At 40.6% G+C, this 17167-nt stretch overlaps 1 protein-coding gene across 1 annotated transcript in view; it reads left to right on the top strand.

Moving 5' to 3' along the window:
• fmn2b (formin 2b) overlaps positions 1 to 17167 on the top strand; it is a 370539-nt gene that overhangs the window by 181569 nt on the left and 171803 nt on the right.

Here is a 17167-nt window from a genome sequence, read left to right as displayed (position 1 = left end):
GTTCTCTGGAACAGTCTGATATCTAACCACAGTTGAGCAAGACTAAAGATATTCAGACATCACCACAAATTTACTACAATATTAGTTTGCATTTAAACATCCTTGCTGGCTGAATTCATCCACAGAGTAATAGAACCATTTTGACAGCACTTCATTCTTATTTAAAGCTGGGTAAATCGTTGGGTTCACAGTATAACCAATAGCAAATATTGCTACCCTTGACCAAGGAACAATACGTAGTCGGGATTCTTGCTCCTGTTCATTATACAGTACAGAATCAGGTTTATTGTCACTGACATATGTCGTGAAATTTGTTGTCTTGCAGTACAATGCAAGACAAAGACACAAAAGTTACTATTAGTTACAAAACTAAACAAATAGTGCAAAAGAGGAATAACGAGATAGTGTTCATGTATCGTTCACCATGGACGGAAACTCCTTAACACAAAGCTTCAAGGTCATATGCAAATAGCGGTGCAGGAATTGGAGTGTAGCCATAAGTTAGCCCATTACATGTGCTCTAAGTTTTGTTCAAGAGGAAAATGACAGTTTTAGTTTGGGAAATTACCAGATGCAAGCACCTAGAAATTTGATCTATTGGTAACTGCTTTTAATCTGTAAATTTGGCATGAAAAGAATTCTGCACATGCTTTGAACTGTTTGCATTAATTTCAGAGGTCTTGCTGGTTGGGAAATTAGACTGGGCAGTCTTGTTTCATTTCAACACATATATCATTTGTCAATTTTCTCCCAGATGACATAAATATCATGCATAGTCCTCGATAATTACCAAACAACAACATTGGATTCAAAGATCGAGAATTATGCCCTCTGTTAATAACTCCAGAACTCAAAGTAGATGCATCATGCTGGCAGTGGATGATGTGTGATTTCAAGGATCTCTGCCTGAATGTTTTCAAAATACTCCTGCTCCCGCCCATTCTTCAGTCATTCCAGGGTAATATGTCACCCGGATGGCAGCAGGGCCCTGGTGGCTTGAATTGTAGCCTCTGCCACTGTCTGCAGAGACTTAGAGTCATCGGGTTGGACATGATCAACCTACTTTGTATCTCAAGTGGTTGATGGAAATAGGTTGGGTGGGGTTCGTAGTCAGGAGACCACGTGCTGTCACCATTTCATCTCCTTGCACGTCACGCTCACTCCACCACTACCACCGGTTTTCCATGCTAGCTTTGGCGTAACTCCTTTGCTTTTCCCCTTGTCACTGTGGTGGCAGATGTTGCTGCATGGAAAAATTAGTCGACCCACTTGCAGCAGGCTGCCCACGAAAGAGGTGGCAGCTCCGCATGTGTGGAAGTCCAAGTCTGGTTTTAACATTTCTTAGAGCAAACTATGATTTCTTCTGTCCCATTTGCATCCCTGCTCTTCCCTAGTCTTGTCATCAGATCTAAACGTAGCCCTATTTCGTGCCGTGAAAATAGGTGGAATCCTATTTTGAAGTGAAAGGTTCCCAGAAGTTCTGCCGCCAGGTTTGAGTTGAATGGGAGGGCAAGTCCAAAATGATATGGAGGTGGATATCTGGAAATGGAGTGGCATCAGAGGAATTTAAAACTGTAGGCCAAGAGCAGAACACGGAAGTGCTTGGAACTGTAGAGCACTCGCAGAAAGGGGCAAATGAATGACTAGAATTAGGGACAGGACATGCAGTACTGTTGTCTTAAAGGCAGACATTGATGCCACTTTGAATGCACCAGCAGAGTCTTTTGGTCAGCTGGGGAAAAGGGCACAAGAAGGTGAAGACCTTGTACCTGCCACAAGGCTTACCAGGTAGCCTGCCATCCTATGTACTTCTGAGACCTGGCCCACCTCCAGGCAATTCAAAGCACTGGGAAGATGGCGCCAACGTTGTCTCTGCAAAGTTCTCAATTCACTGGTAAGATAGGTGACCTCTCCCAGCCCAATGTCCCCAGCACTGAGGTGTTGGCGACATTGGGCCAGACCAAGTTGTTCTCATGCCTGACACTAGACACTTGAAAGAGATGGTCTCTTCTGAGCTCTCTCTAGGGAAGAGATGACCAGGTGGTCAGAGGAAAAGATTCAAGGATGTGCTCAAAAACTCCTTGAAATGCAGCATCCCCACTGAATCCTGGGAACCTCCAGCTTATGAGTGCTTGGAGTGGAAAAGGAGAATCCAGGATGCTGGTGGGAATTTTGGCAGCACATCAGGAGCCCTGCATGTGTGAAGGAAGGAGTGCACCAGCTTACAAACCACCCACCCCATCAGGCACTTCCTGTCCCATCTGTGGAAGAGTTGTGGTTCATACATCGGCCTCTTCGGCTGCCTCAAAAGCCACAAAACTGAAGTGGAAGCAACTCGCTCTTGACCCAGAGGGACTGTCTAAGAATAAGAATTGTGGTCAAGTTGGAGTTCAGGGAGGAAGGCACCAGACGGTGGAAGACAGCACTGGAGTCGTGAAGTCTGGAAGTGACACAAGAATGCACAAGTTTAGGAATCGTCTGATCCCGTCTCGAGCCAGTGAAGTGGATGAAGGCAAATGAATACAATTTGTGGCAGTAAGCCAAAGTCTATGAATTCATTCCTCCTGCTGTTGAGCCACAGGATGTGTTGACTCACACAAGCTGGTTGGTGATCTCTGTATGGCGGCACCTTGGGCAATTTTCTTCCACTCCTGTCTGTCCAGAGCAAGATGCTTGACTCCAAAGTGCCTTCCACTCCAAACAATTCTTCTGTTCCATAATCATAATTTCAAGCATGTAACAGAATTGCTTTTGATGTGATCGAGTTGTCGACCTGATGTACAAGTGTAACTAAGTGTCTTTAGTTTGTTGCCTACCTTTTGGTTCAACCTGAGGGGCATCCCAGGGGATGTACTTCTGCCAGTATAGCTGAGGATTAGAGGAACACGTGTCTGAATAACATGGGTCCTAAACTGACCAACATCTCAGGAGACATGAGCTGTCACCATGGCTGGATATGTGGACCTGACTGATGTGCATCTGCATATACGTGAAGGGGATTTGAGATCTTTGAGGGATTCTAGAGATATTGGAAAAGCTATGGAATAGAAAGGAACGAAGTTGAGAGCCGAGCCATGAAACTAGATGACCAAGGAGATATTGAATGGTACAATAAGCATAACTGTCAAATTTCAGAAACGTCAGCAGCGCGAGGGAAGATAAAGCACCACAGATATCGCCAAGGCATTCTGGAGGAATTTAAATGGGGTTAGAGACCTGGGGACAGGACTGAAAATGACATGGACTTCAGACATTGGCTGGTATAGGAGCTAAGAAGTATTTGGTATATTATTAATCGGACCTAAATGAGAGGGGTAAAAAGTACTGAATAATAAGTGGTTAGCAGGAGGGAAAAATGAAGTCACAGATCTTGTCCTGGATACGAGTCCCTCGCATTTGGTAATTGAGACACTTTGAAGGGGCTTATATAAAGAAAAAGATTGAAAGTGTAGACATTTAAGCTTGTGTTTTATTATCAAATGCATTGTATCTTGATACATTCTTATGATATGAAGTGATTAAGTTATTGGACTAATGGCTAGAATTCTGGACCATTGACCCAGTAATAGATTCCAATTCCAGCACTGCAACTGGGAAATTTAAATTGAATAAATCTGGAATTCAAAAGAAGTTGATCTCTAATAATAACCATAAGCAGAAAGCTGATGGATTGTGGTGAGTATCTACATGAACCACTAATGTTCTCTGGTAGAAAAAAAAATCTGCCATCCTCGGTGAGCTTGGCTGACACGTGACTACAGCCCCTCCAATGTGGTTGACTCTTGGTTTCTTGGGTCAGGGGCAGTTAGGTTTGGACAAGAGGTATTAGCATTGCCAGGGGTGTCCACATCCCATCAGTGAATAAATACAATTTTTAAAAAGAAATGCTACTTGTGCAAAATGAAACCTCTCCCTTGATGGTTGTTCTCCAATATCAGTGACCAACTTCAAAGTGAAATCTTGAAGACCCCACGTGCCATAGTTCTCTTTGTGTGGCACTCTCTCGCTATATATCTTTTTCTTCCTCCTTTGTCATATGACAATTTTTTAAAATATACTGCACAAATGCCTGGTAACCCACTTGGCTGCGCAAAGTACATGAGCACAGTACTAAACTTTACTGTTCATGAACTTGTTGAGTTGCTGATATTGAAATGCCCACACTTTGCACAAAGAAAAATGTAATGCTGAAGTATCTTTTTTTTTATATATCAGATTTTAAACCACTATCACTGGAGGATATTAAACAGAGCTGCTGCTGTTTAGGAAGGATCACTGGGTGAGATTTGCCATCAGTTGACTCTGCTTCTAAAATTGTGTGGTTTATGGTAAAATTAGCAGAGCTAGAAGTTTACTCGCTACTAAGTTTTGCCTTTTGATATAGAAGAGCAAAGATGAATTTCTATCCCATGGTCTCTTGCCAGGTTGGTCACGGTTGTTTTGTAAGGACCAGCTTAAAGCCAGTTGGCACAGAACTGGGTTAATGTTGTTTGCTTTGCCTGTTTGAGTGTTATACATTGCCTGGCCTGACCTATGTGCATCACATACCAAAAATGTAGAAGGGGAAACTTCATCCCTTCGATCTGCTTGAAATCATATCTGTTGTTTGTTTCTCTGTGGGGGGGGGGGTAGAATGGAGCTCCATGTGGATCTTTGTCTGAGACTTAATTCTGCTGAGCCATTGTGTCCTTCACAACAGAGGGCAGAGCTTAGGTTATTTTTGTCAAGATCATTTATTCCCAACTGTAAGAGAAGATTTTGCTGCTTAAAATAAATCAGTGCTTGAAATGCACAGCAGGTCTATCGGCATTTGCAAAAAGAAACGCAAGCAGAGGAAACGGAACTTGCTACGTCAATTTTTAATGTGCTGCAACCAAACCGAATATCTAGATACATTTATATTACTTAGTCAAAAATTTGCACTCTAATTTTTTTTTTGAAATATTCACCATGTTGATTCCTCTGAAGTGAGGGTTTGTATTGTGCTCGTGTTTGGACTTTGTTTCAGCAGTGCTTGCCATTGGCTGACTCAGATTTCCTATTTGAATTGTGATTCATCTCAGGGACCAGGAGGGGAAAGTTGGCTGTAACTTCAAATTGTATCAGGGCATTTCTCCCCTTCCAATCAATGGTGAATAACAGGGAAAATCTGACTCCAAGTATTTCCTTCTGCATTCTTTCATAGCTAGTCTTTCATGAAATGTCATCTTTTCCATCTCATTGCTATTCATACTTCCTCTTAATGCTGCAGCATTCAACTTGACCTTGACTCATCTGTACATCAAGGTTATTTTCCTGCGTTGGCTCTGTATTCCTTGATACCCTTCCCTGAACCATTTACTCTTCATTGGAAGCTCTAACTGCCATAGCATTTGCAGGCATCTAGGGGTGAATGTTTCTCTGCAGCCAGTTGTGTAGGGGGAAAGGTCCTGATGGTGTTCCTGCATGGCCTGGCATTAATCTTAAGATTCTGCCCACTTGTTCATGAGTTCCTCCATCAGAAGGAAACAGTTGTACAGCGTGGAAACAGGCCCCTTGGCCCAACTTGTTCATGTTGATCAAGTTGTCTTCCTGAGCTAATCCCATTTGCCTGTACTTGGTCCATATCCCTCTAAACCTAACTTCATATCTATACCATTTTTTTTTCAGCACCTTAATTGGGTCATCTTTCAATTATCTGTTCTTGAGGGAATACAGGGTCAGATTATACAATCTGTCCTAATTTAATCCTATAAACTCGGTATGTTCTGGGAAAGCTAATACCAAGCCCCATGTATCCATCCCGAGGGGCTATCAAATCTGCAATAATTCAGAAGGTACTTAGCCAAGGTCACACAATCGGTTAAAGTCCCCAGTCCCATCCACCCCTTCAATTTCAGCACCCTTAAGGTTTAGATGGACTTGTAGACTTCTTTTTGCACCGGTCTCCTAGTTTTCAATCATATTCACATTTTGGTGTTCCACCTGTATTTGTGCCTCTACCAAAATTTTCTGGCAAATTGACAAGAAATTTTCCAATTTCTCTCTTTTTGGATCCAAAATGCATGACTTTGCACTTATTCACATTGAACTCTATTTACTATTCATCTTGATCACTTTTTATTTTGCCCTCTTTTGCGATTTCCTACTTGTATCTGTACAGTTCGCAAGCTCTCTTACTGTTATCTCAAAACTTCAGGTAAATATACAAATGCCATTTGTATGTATTTTTAATTTTCAATTATGAACCTGTACAATAAAATTGTATCCAATTCTATACATTGATCTATGGATGAACTTGCATGCAAGTCTATCAACTGTTAGATTGTCAATTGCACATGTTAAAGATCATTTCAATAGATTATTGTTGCGAGAGCTTATGGTGAGGAAATTGGTTATTGTGTGCCCCATGGATCAATTCTTGGTCCTCATTTATTTACTGTTTATAATTAATGACTGGGGGGCAGAATGTAAACTATCCAAATTTGCTAATGATGCAAAGATAGGTGGAAAGGCATATTGTGACTCTGCAATGTCGATAGTAAAAGATCGTGCACTTTGGTAAGCAGGATAAAAGGGCAAACTTATCACTATGGAGAAAGTTTAGAGGGATCTTGGTGTTCCTGTATCTGAATTACAAAGTTAACAAGCAAATAATTAACAAATTCCTTTATTGCAAGAGAATTGGAATTTAGAATTGGGGAAGTATTATTACAATTGTACAAGGTGTTGGTGGGGCTCCACCTGAGATTCTGTGAGCAATTATGTTGGACCCCTTTGGAAAGAATACATCAGCATTCAAGGCAATAGAAAAGATTCACTCAGTTAATTCTTGGGTGAGTAGATCATCCAATCACAAGAGGCTAAAGAAGTTGGGTCTATGCTCTTTTTGAGTTGAAAAGATTGAAGGGTGATCTTATTGAAATGTACAAGATCCTGAGGGGACATTACTGGGTAGATGTGATGTTTCCACTAGTCTCAAAATGAGGGAATGTAAATACAATATTAGGTGGCAGTCATTCAAAACTCAAGGTGTGTAGGAATTTCTTGCAGAGAGTGGTGAACGTCTGAAATTCACTGCGCTGGAGGATACTGGATGTCAGATCATTGAAGGAATTTAGACGAGAGGTAGATGCATATTTTGAAAGACCAGGGGATTGAGGACTGAGGAACTGACACAGAGGTTGCAAGGCCTGGGGTAGGTCACCCGTGAACATATTGAAAGTTGGGGCAAGTGGCCTACTCCTATTTTGTGTCCTGATATAGGATGAACAAAATGAAAATGGGTGTTAGTCACTGGATTGATATTTGAGAGCAGACCGGGAGAAACCATTGTATTGAGGATGAAGCTGCTCAGAAAAATAGCAACTGGCTATAAATGCTGGTGCTTGGTTACATTCACTTTGTCATTTGTGGGAGATGTGCTATGAATTATAATGTGGCCAAGGCACCAGTGACCTGAGGAGTCTGATGCAGTGTTATTTTCCCCACAAGCTGTTGAATGTAAGTTCCGATTTAGTATTTAAGGAAACTGCAAAGCATCTGCAAGAGTGCCAAAAGCTCTTTGAAGGCTGTTCATGTGTCATATTGTTACATAATTGTGGCTTAAGTTCTGCACTTAAAATGTTAGTGGTTTTGCCAATTCGTTCAACATGTACTTCACAAAAGTAAATCTAATTTCAATATTCAACTTGAAAATCTTGCACAAGTTGTCAATTTTATTATGAATGCGGAAAAAAAACATAGTATGCTTAGTCTTTTTGGTGGTATTAGTTCTTTGATTTATACAATTTTGTTTCATTACTTAAACTCAGTGTTGCAATATGTTACTGAGAAAGTCAGATACTATTCCTCATGCTTAAGTTGGAATAATGTAGGAGGCAAAAAATGCAGGTCAGAGTTCTTTAGAGGTAACAAACGAAACGATGAGCAGGACTAGGTCCCTCGAGCCTGTTCTGTCATTCATCAAAATCATTATCGTGTACCTCAATCCCAACCCCACACCCAGCACCACCTGATTATCTTCACATGCTGTAGTTAATGGAGAGTGGGTGGACGTACACACTTCAATTTCCAAAAGATAGTGAAGAATCCACATCAATGGTTATTGTAGAAAATAAAAGCCCACTTTATGGACGGTAATGCACTGGTGTGCATAAAAGACATACGGTAAATGGAACTTTTCTGGTATGATGGTATGTCACAGGCATCAATCATCAATGCTGGGCTTGAACATTTTACAATTTATATAAATGAATTGTATGAAGGTGCCAAAATTTGCTAACTTTGCTAATGATATAAAGATGGGCGGGAAAGAAGTTGTGAAGAAGACACGATGATGTAGGTTAATGAGTGGCCAAAGATCTGGCAAAAGGAGTATAATGTTGGAAGATGTGAAATTGTCCAGTGTAGTAACCACGTTTAAAAAGACCTGTTGACACTGAGACTGCAGAGGGATCTGGGTGTCTTTGTGCATATTCACAAAAGGCTAGCAAGCAGGTACCACAAATAATCAGGCAACCCAACGATTTTATTGTTAGGGGGTTTCCCCAGCGTGGGTTTCCTCCGAGTGCTCCGGTTTCCTCCCACATTCCAAAGACGTACGGGTAGGTTAATCTGGGTTTAAAATGGGTGGTGCGGACTCGTCGGGCCGGAAGGGCCTGTTACCATGCTGTAAATAAAATTTAAAAATGTTATTTTATTTAAAAAAATTTAAATTTAAATTTTAAATTTAACTGAATACAAAAGTAGGGAGGTTATGCTTCAACTACATAGGCATTGGTGAGACTACATCTGGTGCATAGTATTGGTCACCTTGTTTAAGACAGGATTTAAATGCATTCAAAGTAGTTCGGAGGAGGTTGCTTACACTAACGTCTGGAATATTTATGCTGATTTGTGGGGAAAGGTTGGAGAAACTAAGCTTGAATCCACGAGTTTAGAAAAGTGATAGATGGCTTGATTTAAACACAATCTTGGTATTTTGAGAGAGAGTATCTAGAACTAGGAATCTGTTTTAAAAATAACAGTAAGACAGAAATGAGGTGACATTTTTCTTCTGAGGGGTTGTGGCTCTTTGGAACTCTGCCTCCACTGTTCTTTGAAGAGGAGAGCCTTTGAAATTTAAGGCAGAATTAGATAGATTGATGAGCAGTATAGTGAAAATTTACTGCAGGTCAATGGAATTCAGAGTTGAGCAATCAGGTGAACAATGTTTTTAAATGCCAGAACAGATTTTAGGAATCGAATGGTCATCTCCTGCTTCTAATTTGTATGAATGGCATGGAGAATAAAACTGACAATTAAAGTGAATTAACACATTGGAAGTGTACAGCAATGGAATCATCCAACTTGTATTTGGTTTCTCCAGTGTATAGGAGACCTACACCATGAGCACAGAATGCAGTACACTAAATTGGAAATGCATGAATCGTTCCTTCACCTGTCAGGAAGTGTTTGGGTCCATGGATGGTGCGGAGGCAAGACTTAGATAGGCAAATGTTGCATGGAAAGGTGCTATGAGAAGGGACTGAGTGTTGGTGGGAATGGATGAGCGATGCCAATTAGAGCTTGATACAAAAAAGGAGAAACAAATGAAATAACCTTGCATTCCCAATCTCATTCAAAGTTGTACTTGGATAACTTTCACATCCCAATGTGCATTCACGATGAAATACCTCCTGAAATGGGATCACTTGCTTCAATAGAAGTGAACATTACTGATTTCCATATATCACAAGCCCACAGTCACACAGAACAGAAATGGCCTTTTGGCCCACCCGTTAATGCCTTCAAGTACCCACCTAAACTAATCCTATTTACCAGTAGTCTATAGCCTTCTATGCCTTGCCAATTCAAGTACTTGCCTAGATGCTACTTGTGAGACTCTTTACCTTCAGCATTGTGTTCCAGATTCCAACCATCATTTGTGTGAAAATATTCTTCCACTGATCCCCTCTTACATATTGTACCCTTTAGTTTTGGATACATCTGCTCGGGGAAAATGTTTCTCACTATCTACCCTATCTCTACCCCTTAAGTTTATATTCTTCTGTCAGGTCCTTCCCCAGCTCTCGCTGCTCCACGGAAAGGAAATCTAGCCTATCCTACCTGTCCTCATAACGGAAATGCTCTCGGTTTAATGGTACCTTAAAGTTCGAAATTTGGCTTTAACAAAGATACCCAAGTGTGTAATTTAAGCTGAGAACTTCACTCCAGTGCTGAGGGAGTGTTGTGAGATTTATGACTTCAAATGTCAGATGATGGTTTGAACTGAGGTTTTGGCAACCTCCTTCTTTGGATGTAAAAGATCTCATAGCTCTATAAAGAGAAGCAGGAGTCTCTCAACCAATGCTGCTAATAGGTTATCAGTCATTTAATTTGTTTGAGAGTTTTTGATGTACGGAAATCAGTAATGTTCACTTTCATCGCAGCATGTGATGGCGCTCCAAAAGTATTTAATTGTGAATGCACACCTGCATCTCTAATTGAGATTGGAAATGAAAGGTTATTTTCTCTATTCTGAGTGGATTTTTTTTATTCATTCACAGGATTAGTAAGCCAGCACTTACTGCCACTGACCGAGGCTATTTCAGAGGGTAGTTAAGAGTGAACCACAGGACTGGCTAAATAGGCCGGACTGAGAAAGGATGACAGATTTTATTTTTCAAAGGACACGGGTGAACCAATGTGTTTTTATGGCAATCTTGTAATTTTGTGGATGATATTTGCATACACTAGGTTTATATCCTGCACTATTTAACTGAATTTAAATTCCCAGCTGCTGTGGTAGGATTTAGACTTGAAGATGCAATAGGCCACATCTTTTGGATATTAGTTCTTGTAGCTGATGCTGATTTACATTTGCCAGCTAAGTTACCTTATCTTCCTTAACTGGTCACTGGTGTGTTATACGGCAAGTTGATTGCTCGAGTTGCTTGTGCTATTACTGATATGATCATTAGGTGGGATTTTTCACGCTGAATTTTTTTTTACTGGACAGGATTATCTGGAGGAAGCTCCAGAGTTTTAAATTTCATGAATTAAATCCTGTGAAGGAGAGCCAATTTGCCCTTGTCACATTTTGGGTGAAGTGCAGTCCCAGGATTAGAATTTTAACAGCCTGTGATGCAATAGCTTAATTTGTGTTATTAAAGTAAAATGATACAATGCTAGAAGTCTGAAAAAGATTTCTGGGAAACATTAGGTCAAGCAGCATCTGTGAAGAGAAGAACAGCAGTTAACGCTTTCAATTGCTGCCCCATCAGAAGGGGAGATGGACTAGGTCAATTTCAGTACTTGGTTTGGGGATTTGATTCCATTGCGGAGATTAATATAGGCTGTTTCTCGAGCTTGGTTGGGGTAGATGACAGGCTTTGATCTTTTCGATTGATTTTGAATGGAACCCACAATTCAAAACCACAGTAGCCACAAGCCTTCCTCTCCTGTCTTTATCCTCCTCTTATTTCTTCCAAGAGGAAACCCATTTATCATTTATCCTTATAGAGAACTTGGACTAGTGTTCTTTCTATTTCCTGCTTTGCTTCAACAAAGGAAAGCTGTACAAGGGTGATCAGACCTCAGTTCCACAGTAGTAAAGACAATCCATTGATATCTTCCGGGAAAGGAAGACTGAGTTTATGTACATTGAGTCCGCTTCTTCCACAGGACTGAACAGATTAGTTCTGGGGCTTACCGTTTCTCACATGATTTCCTCAATAAAAAGGAGTGTCAGGAGCTCAAAGTCTGAATGTTAAAATACTGTTTTTGTGACATAATTGTTTAGATCAGTATTGTATTATGAAGTCATGCTACAGAGCAGCAGCTGAGTTGAATTAATCGCCATATAACCAGAAGTGCATTGTATTCCTAAAGGAACTTTTCCTTAATTTAAAGAAAATCAAACTTCAACTCTGAGTCCAGTTATTTGTACAGACATTGCACAAGTTCCATGGCATCATTTCTTTTATTTTTGTACTTGGAAATATTTGCAACTTGAGCTAAATAGTTTACGAGAGCCAGAGCTGCTGATTTTCAGGAAAGTAGCCCTGCTTACCCTTTCAATTGCTATGAGCTGTACTTGATGGTACTGGATCCTAACTAATGGGCAAGATGCAGTTGTGATTAGGATAAGGGGAAGAATGGGTAAGTAGGTTACTTTAACAATTTACAATTTAACCAATAGCCCTGAATTGTGCACACTGTTTGGCAGAGACAGTGTCAGTATGCATTTTCTACTCCTCCTTGATACCTCAGTAACAAGATGAAAACATTTTGTACTTTCTTCTGCCCTCAACAATCATAAAAATCCTTCTCCATTTTGTTTTAATATCCTTCCCTTCCTTTTCTTGCCCATATTCCCACTTATTCCCAACTCGTATCTACGCATTCCCCTTTCGCCATCAACACCTCTCGAAAGGTACTACAAGGCCAAGGTGTAGGTTTTGAAAGTGTACATTTAGGCAATGCCAGTATCACTTGTTTTAATTCAGCAGCTTTTCTTGAAAGCAACGTAGAGCAGGATTCTTGATTTTTTTTTAAATTTCATTTCCAGATTTCATCAACTGTTTCAGATTTATTCCCTGTCTGGTTGCCGCCATTGAATATTTTGTGAAGTTAATATGGCTCTGTCTACAGATCTTGTAGCTAAATGTGCAACGGTTTGAGCACCTGAGATGTCCTACCCAGTTCATTGTGTTTGTAGGAGGAAGAATTTTCCACCTAATGGGTATTGATGGAATTCTTGGTTTTTAAATCTATCCAACAGCAAATGGTTCTCTGCTTTAATATTTTTACATTTCCTTATGACGTAGGCCATTTTGGCCAATCAAGTCTATACCAGCTCACAGCAGTGCCCTTCCACCACTAATTATCCCTGTAATCAATCCTCCCTAGACTCCATCAACTTCCTTCCAGATTCTGTCACTCAGGGTTGATTGGCCACTATAAATTGCCCTTTCAACCTACGTGTCTTTGAGATGTGAGGGGAAACCACAGAGTCATAGGGATGACAAGCAAACTCCACACACAGTACCGGAGGTCAAGATCGAGCCCAGGTCTCTGCATCTGGAAGGTAGCAGCTCAACAAACTGCACTACTCTGTCATCTACAATGTGTTTTTAAAAAATGCATTATCCTGACGCTATGCCCCTGCAAGCCCCTGTTGGAAATTATTTAATTGTGGCAGTTAACAGGATTCGACCCTGCTGAAAATATAAAAAAAAATAAATGACTGCAGACACTCAATCGGGAATAAAAATGGCATGTTCTGGAAACAGTTGTTCAGAGAGCATCCATGCAGAGGGGACAATAGGGTTAAATATTTCAGGTCAATGACTCCTGATCTGAATTGCCAAGGTGGCGGATTATAATGAAGGGAACTATTGTTGGAAAGGGGATTCCCCCAATGGATACATGCCATGGTTGGTCTGCCCTGCAGGGTGGCTGCCTTTTCCTTCAAAAGTACTCCTTGAGCCACTGGCGTCTCGACACTTTGCCAGAATTTTCAGTGCTCCCCTTCCTCTCTGCTGTAACCATTTCCATACCTTGCATGTCTTGGATATATCCTTCAGTTTTTATGCTAGTGTCTCATTTTGTCTTGTGCTGTTATCTCCTCTATCAGTTAATCACTTCCTGTCCAATCTTGTGCCAGTTTGGTGTTCTCCCTCAACTCCAAATATAATAGCTTTAAGAGAAGGAGATGGAGTTTGTGTGGTTTGGTTGCCCTGCTGATGCGTTTTTATTTTAGCTTGTGTTGAGCTTTGTTTGAACAGTGCAGGAATCCAAAGGAAAAGATGTAGAAGTGAGAAGAAGAATTAAAGTAACAGGCAACTGGAATCTTGGTCACGCTTGTGGATTGAACAAGGTGTTCTGTAAATCAATTGCTTGGTCTGTTTTTTTTTTGGTGTCCCCAGTGTAACTGAGATCAACAGTGCACTAAATTTTAAGTGTGCTAAATGGGACCTTTGTAGCTATCAGGAATGGAAACCTCCATCCTATTAGTCTGGACTGGGTTTAAGCTTAAAACTTGGAGGTAGGCAAAATAGCTGTACATTATTTGAAAAATTGCAATTAGAGGATCTCTTTTTCACCCCTATCGAGGGAATGGATTTGCAAATTGGTCATAATTCTTGTGCTCTACTGCTGCCATGACAAATGATTGCTTTGAAGTGGATTGAATGGTTCTACTTTAAGGCCATTATCTGCAGAGAAGTGAATGCTTCTATACTTTTAGGAACTAACAAATCTCTCGAATGAGTTTGGCTTATTGCCAACGAGAGGGATATCATGGCAGGGATTTATTACATTATAAACTGTCTTGAAAGATGGCTTTTATAGTTGTATTTATATGAATTTTATCTATTTGTACAAATATTTTTGTAAACACTGCTTCTGACTCTTCTCCCTGGGCACGAGGGCCTGGAGCTCTTGACGGCAGTTGGCATTCATGTCAAATCTAGTATCAAGTGAGATTACTGTACAAAGCCTCCCTTGTTCCCTCTTAGAAGAAAATATAAACAGGCAATCCTAAATAAACGAGAGCAACAAACTACTGCAGCCCCAGCAAATGTGCTAAATGAATTGAGGTCTCTCATTAATTTGGCTGAGAATCTGCATTCAGGTGAGGGGGCAAGAACTAGAGGCAGGAGTTGTCCATACACCATCTTGATCCCATAGCAGAAGCCATTAAGATCATGGCTGTTGTTGTGCCTCAGGTCCATTTTGCCATGATTCACATGTCCTCTGATTGTCTTGATGCCCAGAAGCCTGTTGATCCCATCTTTGAATGTACCTGACGATTAAGGCACCATTTCTCTTGGCTTTTGAGAAGTCCTACAATCTACATCCCTCTCTGTAAAGATGCTTCTCATTTGTAAAACCTTTTATTCTGGAATTATGACCCATAGTTCAAGAGCCTTAACAGCTGAGTAGTTTACAGGTTAGAGAATCCATTGCAATGAGGTCAAGCAGTCCAGAAGTTAAAATGTCAGCACTGAAGCACAACTTTGCCCCTTAAATTAGATCCCTGCTTCTCTGGAGATTGGTAGCTTTCCCATCCCTGATGTCAGGAGAGTCGAGATGGTCTGAGGTAAGAGTTGGCATTGCGTGGGGGGACAGAAACGGAAAAGCATTGTGAACATGGTGCACTTGGGCTTCTCTCCATTCTGCTTGGTGATCAGTGAAGATGTCAAACCATTAGTGTTTATATTTTGAATATTAGTTTTGTTAATGAGTATAATAAAGAATTTTGTGATGCGTAAACAATGGTTAGATATTTAGAAGCAGAATACTTGTAAGATATTATATACATTTTAATGCTCTGCTGAGGTTTGTACTTAATATTTATTAACATTCTCTTCATTTCAATTAATGTTGTGGATTGTGTATTTTAGGGTGTCTTTAACACTTGAGATTCCTGTGTGACTTTTGCAAAGTTTGAGAAAAATTAATATTGCACAACATACTAATATTTGGCAAATCTTTCTCTTTGAAATGTCTGAAGTGATTTCTGTGTAATCGTGTCTTTTTTTTTAATCTCAAGAAGGAATCTCTTAACAAACATTAGTGAGGATTTCATTTCAGAGTCTAATCTGTGCTTCCAATGAATATATGCATTTGCTGTCTTAATCTGAAGCCCTGCAGTACTGGGCAAGTGTACTCCAGATGGCAGCAGTTATCTTCACAGCCACATTCTGCCCATTGATTTCCCATGAAGTCTTTATTAATTGTCCACCTTTGCATTGTCTGTTACTCTGATTGTGCTACCCGGAGCCATCCTGGAAGGTTGAATGGGACCTAAGCTTGATAAGTGCAATAGTGCTGAAGAATAAAGTTGACCCTGAAACTATTTTAAGGAATGAATTAATAATGCTGAATTATTCATACAGCTCAGTAATATCCTTCTAGAGAGGAAATCTGTCATCCTTATCTGGTGAGGCCTACATACCCACCCCATGTTGCCTGTTAAGTGCCCTCTGAAGGGTTGAACTTGCCACTATTATCTCCATGTTCCATCGGAAAGGAAGTAAAACTGGGCAGACTGTCTGTCACCAAATTCTGAGATGACAACGTGGCTCTCAGCCCAGTCTGTAATCTTATAGCCCAGCATATCATTTACTCTACCATTACTATCAAACCTGGTTTAAGTGGCATGCCTAAAGATGATGAGTTACCAGCTGAGAGAAGTTACAATACACAGCTAAACATCATGTAGTAGACAGAGCTAAGCTATTTCGCAACTTCTAGATCAAACTGAAGCTCTGTAGCCCAGCTGTATCAAGTTGTGAAAAGGTGGAAGACAACTCGACACATGAAAGTAAAGAAAATTGGATGATCTTCAAATCTGCTTTGTTGAGAAATCTATAATAAGTCAATGCTTTTGGTGTGGAGGTTAGCTTAGTTTTGCTGAAAGTTTCTCAGTAATTTTACCATTTGGTCACATTCATTAAAAATATTTTAAATTTTAATTTTGTGGAGTCAAATGGTTTACTCTAAAACCCTAACCTGGCTTTGAAGATGAAACCTAAAATGACAGTGGTCTCCCCAAGTCACTCAGATGAGTAAAAACTGAAATAAATTGGGCGCAGAGCTTGCAAGTTTGTTAGATCAAAGCCTGGCATGAGCTTAGTTGGCTGACTGCAGCAAGTCTGAGAGTAAGGCCGTTGGGGTGGGGGCACAATGATGTTGGTGTGTGTACTTCAATGCATTGGGAATATCACCCAGTGCAAGGAAATGTTGTATTAAGGCAAGGGGAGCATGTTTAAGCAATCTGCTGACACTGGCTGAGCTCCTGCATGAAGACCTGTCACTTGAAGTAAGATTTAGGAGTTGAGAGTTCAAAAGGAACCTGTTCCTTCTGGGGATGGTGAGCTGACGGTTCCAAGAGGAGAAGGATCTTTTGAGAAGAAATGGCCAATTCTTACCCAGCATCTGTAATAGTTTGGGCAGGATTTGTGGTTGTGATTGTATGTTTGAGGCAGGTGGTGGGTGTGTTGGTGTGAGTGGTTAACGCACAGTACCGCAATCAGTGTTCTGGGGTTTTGAAGATGTCACACGAGCTAGTTGCAGCAGTGTTGCACTTCCCCGGTTGTCTATTAAATTGTAGTAATTGTATGTGTCACAGGCCTGGCTGGAATTAAGCTGTAACTGAAATGTGTGAAAGCAGCCTGTTCAGAAGGCAGGCTGCATG

Source organism: Pristis pectinata, chromosome 3 (assembly GCF_009764475.1).
Source record: "Pristis pectinata isolate sPriPec2 chromosome 3, sPriPec2.1.pri, whole genome shotgun sequence".
In the NCBI taxonomy this organism is placed as follows: domain Eukaryota; kingdom Metazoa; phylum Chordata; class Chondrichthyes; order Rhinopristiformes; family Pristidae; genus Pristis; species Pristis pectinata.
This window is presented reverse-complemented; position numbering and strand designations above follow the sequence as displayed.